A 6,000-nucleotide genomic window follows, 5' to 3' on the forward strand; every position below is an offset into this window, starting at 1 on the left:
ACATAAAAGTTACGCTAGAATCCGACAACTCGCAGTACATGTTGCAGATAGGTGATACGTTTATTCTAACATGAAGAAAATAGTTCGTGATATTACTCGTACGTGCAAGCATTGCCAGTTATTTAAAGTTTCATACCAATTGAAGACCCCTCCTACTATTAAAATAGTTGCTAATTCTCCATTCGATTTGGTTGCAATTGATATCATGTTATTTCCAAAATCATCGTCTGGTCATGTCGCAATTTTGGCATGTGTAGACCATTTGTCGAAGTTCCTTTACGCTGTACCCATGAAAGATAAGAAGGCAACGACTGTTTGTGCTGCGATGACTAGTCTAGTTTTTCCGGCTATGGTAAAGCTGCCGAATCGGATACTGAGTGATAATGGTCCAGAGTTTCGGTCCTTAGAATTTGAACGCATGTTGTCGGAAAGGAATATTGTCCATGTGTTTTCAATTAGATTCAGATCGCAAAGTAATGGATTGGTTGAGCGATCGAACAGAACTATTGCGGAATTGGTGAAGGGAATTGTCCATGAAAACCCTATCTCCTGGAACGTCGCTTTACCGAAAGCGGTAGTAGTTTATAATAATACATGGCATGTATCTTTGAAAATGACTCCTTCAGAGTTTATTATGTCAAAAGCTCATAATTGTAATAGCGATTTTCCTGTAAATGCAGACCCGGTGACTAACTGGAAGGATGCTCATCCGAAATTTGAATCATTTTCATTAAATCAGAAAGTCGTTCTTAAAATTCAAAGGATAGGTAATCAACTGCAGTATAAATTACAGCAGAAATTCTTAGGACCATATGTTGTTACAAAAATCCAGAGTAATGGCGTTACATACGAGATTTCCGATGGTGAAACTACTGTGAAGGCACATAAGCAATTAAAACCCTGGTTTGATCCGCCTAAATATTTACTTGACTTGGATGTCTTGAAAACCGCAAATATTGTTCCGGTTTGTGATGTTGATGTGGATAGTAGCGAAGATGATCAATTCTCTAATGTACTGGTAGATTGTATATCGTCTACGGATGGCGAAACAGAATGCGATAATCTTGATGTATCTCAGCCTATTGTTTACGATAATTTAGGGCAAATGTCTGAAATTGTATCTTATAAGTCTATTTTTAGCCGTAGGAATGTGCTAGAGTTTAAGTTGCTTGAAGATAAATATTCTAATGTTTTACTTTCTACTCAGCGAATAGATTTTAACGACGACCCGATTCTGGAACAAAGTGCTATAAATTGGAGTTTTGATGATGAGGATGCGGAATAAGGATCCCTCTATTCGGCATGTATATGTCTTGTTCCAGATTGTCTCGATTAACTTTGTAACCTTGCCCAATTTTATATCTGTGTTGTGGTGTTGGATTTTAAGTATATCTTGACGAGAAAAGACTATTATTCCTGACAACAGTTCTTGCGAACCTGGTGGTCCACAACAATATTGTTCTATTTTCTGAGTATTTTTAGTAGGACGAAATGAAAAGTAAGAATAGGGTTTTACGTGTTAACCTCAGGATACATATATTAAGTAAATAGTTCTAGATATAGCAAAACAAGTAATAATGTCACTAGATTGCTTTAATATCAGATTCACTAAAAATTTAAAAGCGAAGAATACACCACAAACATTCAGCATATCTCTATTGAAAATGATTCGGAGACCAGCTCCATTGTCAGTTCGATAAATCTAGAACACAAAGTCAGAAAGTTAATAAAGTTTTGAGTAAAAAACACAAAAGTCAAAAACCTAAATTTACAGACAAAGGGCAAAATAAGCACCTATCTTTTCACAATTTCTAATGGATACGAACTATATGCAGCATTTAAACTAGGCTTCTCTTTAAAAATGTATAATGATTCCAAAATACGCAGATCGGAAGCACCAGAACTAAAAGCTAAAACCTTAAATTCAGTGTCGGACATTGGAACGTTGCACTGTTCGGCGTGAGCGCGCACAGCCGAATGAGGAGGTCGCGATAGTAACTGCCCAGTCCTATAACTCTCCCTCTATGCTCAGCGACCCTAGTGTAAAAATTGCGTGCTGTCATCCCAACGTACGCAGATGCACATCGTGCACAACTAAATTTATATACTGGGGACGATCGCATGTGAGAAGGGAGGATGTCTTTGTACCTAAAAACGAACCTATTTTGAAATTATTCACCAGTAAGATACGAAGATTAATGTCCGGAAAGTATTTCATGTCCGGAAGTATTTCAGAGCTTGATAGCAGAAACGTTGTTTACTGTTCTCTTCCATACTTCGGCCATGCGTCCGAAGTTATGTCAAGAGAATTAAAAGATTTGTCTATGAAATACTTTCCGGACATTTATCTTCGTATCTTACTGGTGAATAATTTCAAAATAGGTTCGTTTTTAGGTACAAAGATATCCTCCCTTCTCACATGCGATCGTCCTAGTTTATAAATTTAGTTGTGCACGATGTGCATCTGCGTACGTTGGGATGACGGCACGCAACTTTTACAGTAGTGTCGCTGAGCATAGAGGGAGGAGTTATGGGACCGGGCAGTTACTATCGCGCCCTCCTCTTCGGCTGTGCGCACTCGCGCCGACCAGTGCAACGTTCCAGTGTCCGACACTGAATTTAAGGTTTTAGCTTATAGTTCTGATGCTTCCAATCTGCGTATTTTGGAATCATTGCATATTTTTAAAGAGAAGCCTAGTTTAAATGCTGCATATAGTTCTTATCCATTAGAAATTGTGAATAAATAGGTACTTACTTTATTATTCTACCCTTTGTCTGTAAATTTAGGTTTTTAATTTCTGTGTTTTTGTTACTGCAAACTTTATTAATTTTCTGACTTTATTTGTGTTCTAGATTTATCGAACTGACGATGGAGCTGGTCTCCGAAACGTTTTCTATAGAGATATGCTGAATTTTTTTTGGTGTTTTCTTCGCTTTTAAATTTATAGCAAAACAAATGCCATAATCAATAATGTATGATAATAGATAAAAAGTCGGGCAATCGCAAAAATTTGGGCTTTCTTGTTGCGTCGACTAGATCCTTATTACATTCTTATTATCAAATAGGAATGTAACCATTTTTATACTTTCAGAGTTGAGAAACAGAAATAACGATTGAGCTTGTGCCAAGGACACTAAAATTGGAGGCGAATATACGAGTATTAGGGAAATTCGTAAATTTCCGCGAGAATTTTATTATTCTAAAAATATCAGTAGATACAAAGCAGGAGAAAACACTACCTGCATTTCAAAATCCCAATCTTCTGCGTAAAAGGTTCACTCATTAGCAAGTGCAAATAAATACATTGACTGTTATTACTTCCACCTTCAACAATAAGTGCGTTGAGTATCATAATGCTGCGTAACTCACGGCATCCACATCCCAGACGATGCCTCCGCATCGGTCGTCCTCGCGACACTCAGCCCCGCATTTGAAGACGCTGGCCACGCGGCCGTCGCTCACGAAGCTCAGCAGAGACAACGCTGACGACAACCCTGTGACCAGTCTGAAGCTGGTCGAGACTATCACCATCTTGTTCTAATTGTAAGTCAGTCTGAAATGAAAATTTGGTTAGAGATCAATAGGGATTCAATTTATGCTTAGAAAAATGCTATGAATGACAAAAAAAGACTAAATTGCTTAGAAATGGAGTGCGGCAGGTCTTGGACGACCATTGTGCAGAAAAAGCTATAAAAAATCAGCATGTGTATCCGTTCTGTTTACGAGGCAATTTGCCTTCTTGTAAAAGCCACCGAAACATAATATCGAGGAATGCGAACTGCTTTTTTGTCTTCCCAGGTTACGACATATAGAGGCATCGCATGGGATACGCTGACGTTAAATCAGTTTCAAGAAATGTGCATTTCACAATACAATTTAAATAATTCTCCATCTATAATTTCGACTTTGCCCTGGAACGTTCCCTGAAGCAGCTGTTTCTCCTTAAGTAGACACTCAAGACGATGTGTTCACTAGTGCAGCGGTGCCATTTTATTCGATACTCGAGATGAAACGTTTTCTGAAGCTGCAGAACATCATATGCAAGGTAGTATATTTTGGTTCAGCTATCATTTATACAGTTGCGACGAAATTATTCGTATATTCCTTTCTTTTCAATGTTTTCTTGAACAACTCGAAAATTATTGAATGCATGAGCCTAAGATTTAATTGAACTAAGCCGTATATAATTGGAAAATAACACTTCATTTTCAGAACGAAATGAAATTTCAAGACGTTTCAACAAGAAAAAATTCCCCAACACCTTCAGACACAATTAGTCCTACAGTTGGTAAGTGTTGCAAAATACATAATCAATGACATGTCCTTTATCTTCATAACCTCCAGCAGTCTCTCTCTATAGTCTGTGATGAGATTTTCAGTGGTATCTTGTTTGATATTATCCCAGTGGACAGTATTTTCGGTGACGTCATTCAAGAGGTGTCGGTTCCTGCCAGTAGTCGGCCGAACGGCCACTGGTCGATTGATTTGTAACATAACTATTCTATCAGAAACCTAACCTCAGATGCTGTGAACTATAATTAAGAAATTTAACGATGCCTTGTAAGTCATATTCGAGACGCGTTGATTCCTTGATATTTGTTTCGGACGTAGCAGTCCCAGGCCACTATGGATCGCTGTCTGATTATCGCTCATTCGCCCTCATTCGGGCCAGCTGATGCACGGTGCTGTTACTTGCTTCTCTCCGCTGGTAGTGTTCCTGGGGAGGTCGATCTGGGATTGTGACCAGGAACACGTCCAGTCGTCCATTGAAGGTCTCCAGGGTGAACTTCCCTCTTTTAGATCCTTTGGTAGGACGTTAAACAGCCTCGGCCCTACCACGGAAAGTGAATATTCTCGCATGGATTGAAATCTGACTGCAGATCTGTTACGTAGTGGGGGGATCTTGCACAGTCTCCTTCTTCTCTCGTTGTGACATGTCTCAATCCTGAAGGTCTTGCTCTCGAAGTTTGGCGCCATTCCGGTTATCATCTTCCATGTGTACAAAATGACATACCGCTCCCATCTCCTCTGCAGTGAGTACAAACCCAGGCGCCTAACCTCTCTCTAGTTCAACTCTTCCATACCTCTGATCCTGGAAGTGAAGGTTCGCCGGACACCTTCCAGTTGCCGCAGTTGCACTGCGCCGAGTGTGAACGGGGTCCAGAGCTGGCAGCAGTATTCAAGAATTGGTATTCCAAGGGCTCTAAAGAGTGTGATTGGTGATCACCAAAAGAGACCTGAGTATTCATCAACAGTCCTAGATCGCGAACGAGTCGCTTCTCTTCGATTTCTGAGTTGTCAGGTGCTAGGAAGCGGTGCTCCATACCAGCTCTTCCGCTATCTCTGTATCTCAAAACCTCAAACTTGGTCCGTTAAACTGCATGTTGTTCGCTTGGGCCCAGTCATATATTGCAGAGAGGTCTTCTTGCAACCTCTCGTCAGCGTATGACAATGCAGACAATGCAGAGGCGTGGCTCACTGTCACATCTATGTCGGCGATGTGAATGAGATTGATTGGGCCGAGTACCGTTCCCTGTGGCACTCCACTCCTCACCCTAGCCTCGCTCGATTTCGAGCCTCCTACAACGACAGCTTGTAGTCTTTCTGCTAGGAAGCTGTGGATTCAAGCCAGCAATTCACCTCCGGTCACAGTCCGTTGTTCACTGGTTACAGTTCGAGTTATAGTCAGGGTATTAAGTGTTGTTTCGATATAACGTTCAGTGGTGGACGAACATTACACTGTGGCTTTTCGCTTCAGTATATGATGTGTATAGCTCTTACTATCTAAAAACGAGATAATTTAATGGGCAGATTACTGACTGCAGGCTTAATCTGTGAGAAATTCTAAATTTCTCACCGAAAATTATTGAAATTCCGGTTAATTAATCAATGATAATACTGGGTATATAAATATAAAGTATTTTGTTTGACTCGCAGTGCGGTCGTCCTTTGTCCGACTGTGCGGACTAGTCAATGTCGGGCACCGAGAGAACAATCTC

Source organism: Hyalella azteca, unplaced genomic scaffold (genome assembly GCF_000764305.2).
Source record: "Hyalella azteca isolate HAZT.00-mixed unplaced genomic scaffold, Hazt_2.0.2 contig14003, whole genome shotgun sequence".
In the NCBI taxonomy this organism is placed as follows: Eukaryota; Metazoa; Arthropoda; class Malacostraca; order Amphipoda; family Hyalellidae; genus Hyalella; species Hyalella azteca.